This window comes from Ambystoma mexicanum, chromosome 2q, assembly GCF_040938575.1.
Source record: "Ambystoma mexicanum isolate Mex_15411 chromosome 2q, UKY_AmexF1_1, whole genome shotgun sequence".
NCBI classification, from domain to species: Eukaryota; Metazoa; Chordata; class Amphibia; order Caudata; family Ambystomatidae; genus Ambystoma; species Ambystoma mexicanum.
The window spans coordinates 1313691069-1313703262 of NC_090924.1; the positions used below are offsets into that span (position 1 = coordinate 1313691069).

Sequence of the window (12194 nt, forward strand, 5' to 3'; positions counted from 1 at the left end):
CAGTCTAATTGACTACTGCCCACTGAATCAGAAAACGCAACGTCAGTTGTTTATAGCGCTACAAAGCTGCATTGTTGGTGGCAAGTGCTATATCATACAAATAAGCCACACTGTTATAAAAAAAAAAAAACAGGGCACTGATATGTTTTGCTGAACAGAGTGGGGAGTGTCGCGGGGCGAGGCACCGGCCACGACCAAAGGTGTGTGTGTGGGGGCTGGGGGGGGGGGGTTAGGAGGGCGCACTGATGGTGTGGCTGCCAGGCGGCGAGGAATCCCTCGCCACTCTCATCCTGTCTCCTCCCCTCTCGCCTCCCTCGGTGTACAGCAGCCGCAGCGGCGGCACTTACAGCTCAGCTCAGAAGGCAGCTGCGGATTGTGGGCGAGTGGTGCCCACCGTCGGATCCATCGTCCCTCCCCCAGCCCCCAATTCACCCTCAAGATGCCCAGGAAGCTGGCGACCCCGGGAGCCGCCGGCTGAGCGGGGGCCTCCGAACCCCCCTCACCCTACACACCCTGGATCAGCCGCCGAGGCTGGCACGGAGACCGGGGAGGGAGGCGAGGGCACGGAGCGGGAGACCCCAGGCTTGGGGAGGGAGGCGTCGAGGAGGGCCCCCGCGCCCGCGCCATGGTCTGCGCCGCGTGCTCCTGCGCCTTCAGCCGGGCCCCAGGTAAGCCGCATTCCGCTGCACCTGTTGCATCTCGGTCCGTGGGTTGAGTGAAGTCTTTAACGTGTTACAGAGCATGACATGTCGCATGCTTCGTGTGTCTGCTATGGAGAATCGCGTGAGTGCTATCTGTTGCCTTCTGTCTGTGGCAGAGGCGGTTAAAGTCACGATACAATTCGCACTGGTGAGCTGGGCAGCGGTAACACCTGTTTGTTATTCATATTATCATGGCGACTGGAAACATCGCGAAGTCCCTGCGCCGGTTTCGTTACGCTTCAATCAATGTTCATAGCGCCGCGTAATGCAGCAGCTTCTCTCGCGACGCTATACCAGAGTAACTTGGCAGATAGCGGAGCAAACTGCCCAGGTTGGCATTTAAGAGAGAGGGCTAGACAGCGCAGCCTGCAAGTCGCGGAGACGTTTCACCGCGGCCGTGACATTGACCTCTGGGGCCCCGGCGCGCCATTGACCTCTGGGGCCCTCTGCGCGCTTCCGTGCTAAACACACGCAACTTTCCCTGCCGGCGCAGTTAACGCCAGCCCAGGTATCCGGGGAACGACTTCCCGACCAGTGTCACCGCTTCCAAACAAGTGGAATAGCCAGGGAGCCCCTTTTCACGCGGAGGCGAACCCCCACCGCTCCCCACGCCCCGCGGATGTTGCAAGAATAAGAAGCGGCGGCCGTCGCCCCGCTCTGGCGGCGCGGTGGGGAGTGGGGGAGGGGGGGGCATTCCTGCATCCTTTGCAACTTTTAGGCTGCATTTATTTCCCTTCCCGTCTGCGATTCGGCGGACGATTTGATCACACACCCAACAACATGTTGGCATGGGGAGGGGGCGTGGCGTCTGACTGGCAGAGCCAATGTCCCCGTTCCTGCAGGCACATTTGTGTACCCAGGTTCTTGGCATGCCTACCCTCTGCATGGCTTTAGCGCCTTGTTGCCCGGCAGTGCCCGCCCCGCAGTCCGGGCGGAGGTGGGCAGAGTACTGCCATGAGTGGGCAGTGGCGCGCTATCCCTAAATGATACCCCTTGGACACCCCCATGCCCACGGAGGCGCAGCTGGCCGGGTTGATTCGCCGTGTTTTCTACGGGTCGGCGTGTGCTGGCTGCGTGCACGGGGCAGGCTGGGCAGCGCGGCTGCGGGTGGCATTCCCGTGTCCCGGAATGTGGCACCGCTGTCGCCAAGCGGTGGGTGTCGCCGCTGCATCCCAGGGCTGGTGTCATGATTGGGCTGTGGTTTGAGCGGCTGCTGGAAGGGGGTGTGGGGGGGACGGTGGTCGTCCATGACAGCTGCGATGATGGGGAAGACGGAGGGCGCGCGCGCTGCCCTCGAGGGCGCAAGGCGCCCAGGCGCCACGGGTGACAATATCAACATGCACAGCACGCACTGCAAAATGAACTGTCGCCTGGCTTTTACACACCGGTGCTGTTACTAATATATAAGATGGGTGTGAAAAGGTGGAACACATGACGGTGGGTGGGGGGTAGATGTGGAGGGAAGAACACAGGGACAGAATACACAATGCAGTCATATAGCTGCAAGCCGGGGCTGTTCTGCACAGCCCGGCGATTGCTATTTGCATTCACACTGCAAGGCACCGGGAAGGGTAACACTGGGAAGTGGGCGGGGGTATGCACGGTGTCTCATAGCGTGGGGTGCAAAGGGATCCTGTAAAGGGGGGCCGGATAATCACTAAACCCCATGCGATTTCTTTACCCCAATAAGGATCACGCACGGCGTTTTTGCCCCCTGGCATCACTAACTTCTTTCAGACGTGCAACAGGGGTGTTCTGATTTCTTTCCACGCGGGGTGTGATCTTTGCTATCTGGAAAGGGCGTGTCCAATGCGATTAGGCATTCTCACTAGGATCATAAAGGATGCAAGCGTGCGTGCCTGTGTGCGTGCCCGAGTGCGTGTGGGCGGGGCATCCAGGTGCTGTTCAGGTCATTCTTTAGCCTTGATGAAAGATCATGTGTCCGTCTTGGGATGCTAGCAGGTTTGCTATGCTCATGTTAGATTATAAGGCATGTTTGTGGCATGACATTGAGTCTATTTGCAGTCGCATTTTCGAAAACAAAGCTTGGGGCGTGGGGTTCCCCGAGTAGCTAGCACAGACTAGAGGGAGAGATTCCAGAGGGAGCGATACGCCGCCTTCCCGATTCTAAGGCCTGCGATGAAACTGAGCGACCTGACGGCAGAGAAAGCCTGACATATAGCGCCCAATTCACAGACACATGTTATAATGGCAAATCCCCATTGGAAAATGCTCTGTGAATGTTCCCATTACCCTAATTAAGGTGGCAACTTGTTTTCTTCCCCATTCCTAAAGCATGTCTGCATGCATCTTCCTCTCTCTCACTCTCACATATGTGTAATAACCGATGCGAAACGTACATAGGTACTTACACAAATCTAGGGCACCATTGGTGCTTTATCCGGATGACGTCATCTGTGGACCAATGTAGTAAAGGTTCTGCCCATTTCTGCTGTCTGGCCATTAGTATAGTTTCATACACAGTAAAGACAGAACAAGGTGTATGTATGTATTGCCAGCTCTGCATGCACCCCGCCCCCCCCCTACAATAATGAGGACTCGCTGCGTAGGTTAAGGATGGCGCGGAGGTCATGTGACATGGCTGATCCATCTCACCCGCCTAGGCACCTGGGCTCCTCTGCCTGCCGGGCACTGTGATGCAAGGTTGGCTGCACAGACTTGAAAGGTTTGTGCGCAAGCAACTAACGGCATACTGGGTACAGAAGTGGGGTGAGCGGCAGCTCCCTGCATCCCACTTAGATTGCAGGTAAAGGCTGAGTCCACGTCAGCTCAGCTGTAACAAACTCCCTTCTAGTAGGGAGGGCCCGGGCTTGCTGGGCACCCAGGGAGATAAGTACTGCCCGGGCCGGGGCAGCAGGCGTGCTACGGCATGAGAACGCGCAGCCGGCTGTCTTATAGGGACATTGGAGGATATCTGTCTGGCTTCCTAAAGCACCAAAGGATTGCACTGGAATCAGTCATGAGTAATTTTTTTATGTATTGGGCACTTGTAACAGACTCTAACTCATACATTTCAGATTGTCACTAATTCGCAGAAATATTTATTGGCCCGCGGACCCTTGTGTGCAAAGTCCAGCTTCTGTGAAATTCTCTATTCCGATGTATAGAGGCCTTCTTGCCGATGGATAGTTTGGGTTGATGGGAATCTCTGGTTTCTGATTGGTAGAGGCGGGTTTCCTTGACATTGCTGCACTCGATTAGAGATAGAGGTGATTAGCATATTTTCATTATTGGAGATGGGTGTGCGCTTCTCTGGAACTTTCTAATTCGAATGTAAATAGGTTGAGTTCCAACCTAGTTTTAAATAAAAGAATAGGTTGAGTTCCAAGGAAGTTTTGACTTTCAGAGTATAGATTTAAGGTTCTGGGGAATGTCTTCATTCTAATGGACAGAAGTTAGACTCCTAAACGTTCTCAATGTATCCATTCTGATGGATAGATGTTGGGTTTATGGAAAAACCCTCATTCGGAGGAGAGCAGGTTCCAGATTCTGATGGATCGAGGCAGGTCCAATTCTCTGAAATGTCTCCATGCTGAAGAACATAGTTGGTTTGAAAGGAATTGCGTCATATTGTTCAACAGTGGCAGGGTTCTTGGTACTTGCACCCCTGCAATAGATATTTCCATAATAATATATTAAGGTCACGTGCCCAAAATCTGGCTCCAATTTGATGGATTATTTTGGGGTTTCAAGGAACATATTAATTCTCATAGATACATTTAACAATCCAGACAATTTCTCCTTACCCCTGGATACAAGTCACATTTCTGGGATGTTATCCAATCTGAATTACAGGCATCACAAACCAGGTCATTTATTTGTCTTACTATTGTACAATTTGGGTTCCTAGGCATGAAGCTGTTTTAATGGGCAGGGACAGGATACACAGAATCCCCCATTCGGATCAACAGAAACCAGATGGGTTGCCATGAATGTTGCCATTCTGTTTATAGCGGTTGGATCCCTCATGGGATTTGTTCTGTTCTGATGGCGAGAGTTCCACTCAGATCCCCAGAATTTCTCCATTCTGATGGACACAGCTTGGGCGTCAAAGAATCTATTCAGTTTGACACTCGGATGCTGATGATGGATGGAGGCCTGCTTTCCAGTTGCATTCGTAGAGCTATTCTATTTTAATGGATACAGGGTGGGTAAGGTTATTTGTACATTCTGACTAACAGAGTTTGTGTTTCTAAGATGTTTTCTTATCTAATGGAGGGTGCCTCGTTCCAAAGGAATTTCTCCATTGTGTCTGAAACACCTCAAATTTCAGAGAATTTTCTATTCTGACGCAAAGAGGTTGGATTCAGACATGTTCTACTTTCTGGTGGATATGGGTTTTGTCCACGAAATTTCTTAAATGTATTATATCGAGATTAGGTTTCTGAGAGTTTCTTCATTTTGTTGAACAAAGCTCAGAGCCAAATGGGTTTCCATATTCGGATGGCTAGAGAGTGGGCCCAAAGGAGGGCCTCATTCTAAAAGGATGAAGGCAGGATTCAAGCAAGTTCTACATAACAGACAACAGTGATTGGGTCAAAAAACAATATCCTCATTTTAATGAACAAACACTGGATCAATGGCAGTTCCTCCATTCTGATGATCAGTGGTCAAATTTAAAGGAAAGTCTCCTTTCTAATAGAAAAAAGGATTGGTTCATTGGATTTATTTTTTAACTCTGGGGTTAAAGTGAACCGAGATTCTCCATTTTGATGGATAGATATTAGGTTCAATGGAGTTTCTCCATTCTGATATATAGAGATGTATTAAAAGCAGCTACTCCTTTCCAATACTTAGAGGTCAAGTTTGGAGAAATGCTCAATTCTGATGGATAGAGGTTGGGTCCAAAGGAATCTCCCCGTTGCTTTATTTAGAGTTGTGTCTGGATCATTTACTCCATTTTTATGACAAGAGGATATGTATTTGAGTACTACTCCATTCTAGTATTTGGGGGTTGAGTCTTGAACAAATACTCGATTCTGATGACAAGAGGCTACGTTTTGGGGCAATTCTCCATTCTAAAAATATTAGTTTTTTAATAGCATGTATCATGCTGGACGCCAGCCTCTAAGCATGGGAACCGGTATAGAACCCGAGCTATTCAGCACCTCCTTGTTTCCAAGACAAGCGCGCTGCTCCTCAGCTATCCTCCCAGCCCTCAATATCATTGATAGAGATTGGGTTCTGGTGAATTCTCCTTTCTAACAGGCAGTGTAAGCTTGGAGAACCTTGCATTCTTCTGCACTAAATGCAAATCTGTTCTAATGAATTTGGGAATAGTAACACCTGCTGTTTAGACTGCATTTTTGAATTTCAATTCTCACAAAGGTGTCCACCTAAATTGAGACTACCTAAATTTGACCTCCAAAACATCGACCCTATATTTAAAGTACTTTAAATGTCCTACAGGTGAGTCCTATATGTTGATCAATAGAAAGCTCACAATGTCTACCTTCTTTAATGTTCATCACCCACATCCATGCCAAGAGCAGGCTGATGAGTGGGGGAGGGGGCACACCATACAACCCACCTTGCCCACTAACCTCTATTAACAACTTTCCATTCGCTCTGGCAACCGCACCTAATGTCCCTCGCTCACACCCCTCTACATACGCCTCAGCGGTCTCTTGCTGGCTCCTTCTCTCTCCGGCAGCTGTGGCCTATCCCCGGCTTGCACTGCTCAAGAAACACAGGTCTCCGAACATCACAATGCTTTAAACATACTTGCCATTGGTGTGTGTTCTTCACTCTCACCATTCCACAAATAACACTTCTTCCTAGCCCCATTAGAGGAAAAAACTGTGCATTCTGAAAGCAGTTAAGGTGCAAAAAGGCACATTTCTGGACTTCTCAACAGGGCTTCCAATTTCAAAACAACTGGTTTCTTAGCCAATGATTCTATGCATGTGACACCTCTAAGGCCATCTTCCTACTGCTTGGGTCAGATAAGTGTCCTGCTGTTCTAAACCTGTCACGCTTAACCCGTACCTGTCTGGCTTTAGGTTGACTGTAACCACGAACCGCAGATAGGCTGTACCTTCTCTGTATCATGCAACTAAGTAACCTCTGCCTGTAACAGCGCCACGATGCCCGAGTGCTGCCTTGTGCGCTTTATAAATGTAAAAAAGAAATAAAATATATGCAGGTTAAGACGTGGCTTTCCATCTTGGTCTGCAATGGCAGGGGCAATCTTTGTATTTACTTATTCATGCTGAGCGATCCCCCTTATATACATCGCTTAAAAAAAAGAAAACGCTTGCCCCAATAAAAACCGTAGGCAGATCAAGCTTTCTCTCCTGCCTGTCACCTGTACGTCAACTGTCCAGACTCAGGTATTGTCCCATGTGTAGGGAGGGAATGTCCTGTGGGTCGTGCGTCAGGGGCCTTAAAGGCTGTTAAAATCCCCTTTCATTGGCCGCTTGTCTTACATATTCTGGCTTCCCTCCCATGAATACCCTGGAAGCTCGGATGGAGGTCAGGTTGGGTTGCCTTGTTTGTAAAGCAGTGGTGTAGCAGTCCAGTCATTTTGAATAAAGATTCGATTGCCTCACGCAGTAAAAGTCTTTAGCTTCTAGTCATTTTCGAGGGTTGAAAGGCCAGACTCAGAAGCAGTCTGCTTCTTCTGCTAGCCACCCCCCCCCACCAGGTAAGGATTAACCCGTTCTTGTAATGCTGATACTGGTTCCCTCCCTTCTTGTTTTCTGCTTGTAAACTAAGACTGTTCCGTTCAAGATTTCTAGACCAGGTTGGAGGGTGCTACTGGGAGTCATGAGCCCTGAAGACCTACTTAAAGGCTTTACCGCAACTAGGGCGATTAACGAGGTATGATGCACCATATGGCCTAGCATGGATGGCCGAGAGCTGGGTCTATAAAGCTAATACACCCCCCTCTGTCGTACATGAGAAAGATGAAACCCTCTAAATGGCATACGATTGTGCGCTTTGCAAATGTAAATAAATAAATAAAAAATACACGCTGGATGTGAGGACTGCCTTTATATACCTACATATCCAGTGTTTTAGCATGATCTGCTTCCAGTAGGTAATGCCCAGTCCGCTTTTGGTATTCACATTAACATGCGTACGCACAGGTCTGTTGATAATATATAAGTCCGCTCGGGCGATCAAGCATTGGCTGCGGCCGGTCGGATTGGAATGTGGCGCGCTGAACCATCTCTGGATATACTGATTCGTACAGAAAGCAGATTGTCCAATGACGATGCCTGATGTCTGTTACAAGGGATAACACACTTTAACGGGGGATGTAGGGAATCTGCTTAGTGCATTTTAGGAGCCATTTGCTTGCACTCTCTGGTCTACTTTTGTTTAAGGGGTCGACGTGGGGGGAGGGCAGTGGGGTCTGTCCATATGCATTTTTTTTGTCGGGTTTGTTGTGATTGGTCTAATTGTGTAATTAAAAAATCTTAAAGTCAATGTCATCCTTGTTTTTTTTGTTGTTTTTTTGCTGATTGAAGTTTTGTATTCAATTTTACAATTGAAGCTGGCCTTGCTGTTCTGTGTTTGCCCTGGTGAAGCTTTATCAATAAAGGCAGACTTTTAAATAAATAAAAAAATGTTCAAATTTGAATAGTAAATATTGAAATTTGGTGTCCTAAATTGAAAAATGTACAGTAGCTTCCCCCTTTTATAGCTCCTTGTCGTATGGACCTCAGTGCAGAAGTCCATTTTGTTATTGGTAAAGTAGTTTTTAGAGATGTGTAAATAATTTCTACAAAAACGGCACATTTTGGCAGTAAATATAAATGCTAAAAATGTCAACTCCCAGGAGAGAAATTGATCAGCGGATTCTGAAAGATAGAACATTTTCGGACACTAATCACTTTTTATTTGTTTTTAATGCAATTTTCAAAGATGTGTTAAATATTTCTGGAAAGACAGCATCCTTTGGAAGTAATGAATAATACAGCAATTGTCGCTGCATAGGGGGAAATTATTGATGGGAGAATTCCTCATGACAGGGGAGATTTGGACCGGATAAAAGGCACTCATTAACCAGCATGAGTATACATTCTGATGGTGGCAGTCTCTCGACCTTTGCTCCTCGCAGACAGGTGTCCATCCCAGTATACAGTATGGAGGGCTTAACAGATAGCCCTGAGGACACTATCGCAGGGCCCGCAGATCGGGGTAAGGAGTGTCTATGTCTCTGCTGGATGAGAACTTCGGGGGCCCTCACCTCAAGATTTTTAGTTTGGCAAAACCTCTTTGGCAAACTGAAGAGATTGGCGCATCTCTAGAACCAGAGGCCATGATTTGTATACCTCGTCTCTTGACTGCGGTAGGGCTTTCCAGACATGGACCAAGAGATGACGGGCAGTACCTTGAGGTCCAACAGGGACCAGCAGATACTTGGCCAACGACCAAAACCTCAGTCTTCTCTCCATTTAACTTGAGCCAATTGTTGACCATCCAAGTGCCTACTGCTGAGAGGCACTCTCTCAGCAATTGGGGGGGATTTTCCCTGGGGCATTTAAACAGAAGAGAATCTGGGTATCATCAGCATAGGTAAAAAAGTTCACACCATAATTTGAGATGGGTTTGGCCAGTGTAACCATATATAAATGAAAAAGCAATGGGGAAAGAGCCGAGCCTAGTGGAACTCCACAATCACCATAGGAGAAGAGGTACAGGAGGGAAGGAACACCGTCTGTGTCCGATCAGAGAGAAAAGAAGAGAACTATTTCTAAGGGACACCTGAGATTCCAGCATCAGAGAGGCACTGAAAAAGTCTCTGATGGTCAACTGTGTCAAAGGCCGCGGAGATATTGAGCAAGATAAGAACACTCGTCTCTCTGCGGTTCTGTAACATCGCAATATTGTCGTGAAGTGCAACCATCACAGATTCAGTGCCCATCCCTGGGCGAAAGCCGGCCTGGAGAGGATGAAGAATGTGATTGGTCTCAAAGTAGGCCGAAAGCTGAGTGGTGATAATAGACTCTAGCAGCTTCGTTATAACAGGGAGTTGAGAGGTTGGGCGATAATTTTCAGCCACTGCCCGGTCAAGATGTTTTTTTTTTTAGCAGCGGGGACATCATGGCAGGTTTAAGAGGCTTAGGAATAGATCCAGTGGTGCAATGGTGTTATGCTTCTATCTGTAAGATTGTGGCAGAAAAAAGAAAAAAAATGTAATACTAAAGGGTTTTTATTAAGAAGGAAATAAGAGCACATTGCAATTTCTATTGAACCTTAATATGCAAATTGTTCTGGAAAAATAAACCTATTGCATACGTTTGTCTTCTAAAATAGAAACCTTGAAAGCCTTTGGAGATGCTTCTACATTATTAGCACATTTCAATGCTTCTCCAGACGTTATTAGAACAATCCTTTTTAATGCATATACAATGTAATTGAAAATGACCAAGTATTCTTTTGGGAATAACCTCAGCACGAAACAACCGTAGTCACTGTATTTAGTTATCAAGATAGCTCAGTGGGTAATTACATGATTCGGACATATGTGTAAAGCATGTAAGGTTCATGATCAAATCACGTGGGCCGTCTCGTCCTATCGTTCATCTGTGGTCAGTTACGTGGATCTACACAGATCAATGCCAGTGTTTCTGTTCATTCATTCATTACTTTGTGATGGCCATTGTGAATCCCCTAAGTGGGAGGGGCATGGCCAGACACAGTTCCCTTTCTTGCTGTGCCAAGGGAATAAAGTTACACTACACCAAAACATGCATGGGTTTATGATATGATATGGCATTTATAACGCGCCTATACACAAGTGTTTCAAGGCGCGACGGGGCAGGGGGTGGTGGGAACAAAGGCAGGACAGACAACGATCCTACTAGGCCAGGTGTCATTCAGATCGCGCAAGTGCATGGGAAGGGGGGAAAGGAAGTGCGCAGGGGGACGGGAGTGGGAAAAGTGCAGTACATGGGAAGTGGAATAATAAGACACGTAAAGAGCCAGCTGGTGGCAAAAGTGCAAGGAAGTGCAGATGTAAGTGCTGGTAAGGGGACTGAAGAGATACAGAAAAACGGTCCCCAAGTGCAGGGGTTGCAAGGGAGGCAGTGCAGGTGGGTAATTGACGGGGACTAGGCCAGAGATCAGAAATGGTGGCCAGGTTACCAGTGCAATTTCAGTCAGGAATTCAGCAAGGGAGGGGAAGAGAGAAAGCAGAAGCAAAGAGGAAGGATTTGAGGTGTTAAGGTTTGCATGCATGCCCCTGCCACAGGATCCCTGGGTAACAGTCCCAGCTGGAATGCTCCAAGTGGTGGTAGGACCAAGACGTCTGAATAACCTTCTGCTATTACCCTCTTTCTCTGACCTAGAGTTCTCACTCTCCCCCTTCACACCCGATGCCTCCTCCACCAACACTGCCTTCTTCAGCTTCCAATCAATGCTACATGACTCATTCTCCTCTCACTTCCCACTGCTTACTTTCACCCCTAAGTCTCAGCATCCTCAGCCATGGGTCACCCCATTCATACGCTCCCTCCACACAGACATGCATCGGCTGCTGTGCAAGCGCAGGAATACCCACTCACATGAGGACCTCCAACTCTACCTCTCCGCCCTGAACTCTCTCAAGTCCACTCTAGAGTGAAAAGGGAATTCTACCTAACCCTCATTGACTCTCACCCCAACCATCCTCGCCGGCTATAGGGCACCCTAAACTCACTCCTCACTTCTCCTACATCTATGACTATCAACTCACAGCAAATGACCTAGTGGAATACTTTGCTGCAAGCATTTCTGAAATTAGAAACTCTCTCTTGACCTTAGAAACTCTCTCTTGACCTCCCTCGCACTCCCACCTCCTGCATTTTACAGTCCGCCTACTCTACCAGCATCCTCTGCCTCTATCTCCCACTTTAGTCACACTAATACTAATTAAGTGCTGTCTCTACTGATGAAGGCTAACCCCTTTTGTGCCCCATCAGACCCTCTTGCTCCTGAGCCTATTGCCTATTTAGTGGTCTCTCAACTCACTGAACTCTTCAAACTGTCCTTCAACTCTGCTTGCTTTCTCTCTGTTTTCAAAACAGTTACAGTCATCCCACTTCTAAAAAAGCAAGGGGGTGGCCCGAACTTACCAGCTTACTTTTGGCCTCTGTCTCTCCTTCTGCTCTAGTCTAGAGTTCTCAAAAGAGTTGTGTTCAACTGTGTTACCAATTTATCTCAATAATGTGTACAACCTCATTGCCTCTCCTAAGCACCCCCAACCTATCCTCTATCCTAATTCTCCTTGACCTGTCGGCTTCCCATGACACTGTCAATCACTCTGATCACCTTAATACTCTCTTTCTTCTTGGGATCCGAGATTGAGCCATTGCCTCAAATGAACCCTACCAGGCACCTCGCCAATTCTCTTTCTCCTAGAGCAACAACACCTCTCAATGCATTCCTCTAACTGTTTGTGTTCCACAAGGCTCTGTATTGGGACCGCTCCTCTTTACACTCTACACCTCTGCTCTTGGTGCACTAATCTCCTCCTTTGCG

General features: G+C 47.9%; 1 protein-coding gene across 1 annotated transcript in view; it reads left to right on the forward strand.

The window, feature by feature from the left end:
- Positions 1-278: 278 nt before the first annotated feature.
- LRRC3B (leucine rich repeat containing 3B) overlaps positions 279-12194 on the forward strand; it is a 758203-nt gene continuing 746287 nt past the window's right edge. The window contains exon 1 of the mRNA XM_069648771.1: positions 279-668. The gene's annotated coding sequence lies outside the window, so the exon portion shown is untranslated. The remainder of the gene's footprint in view (positions 669-12194) is intronic.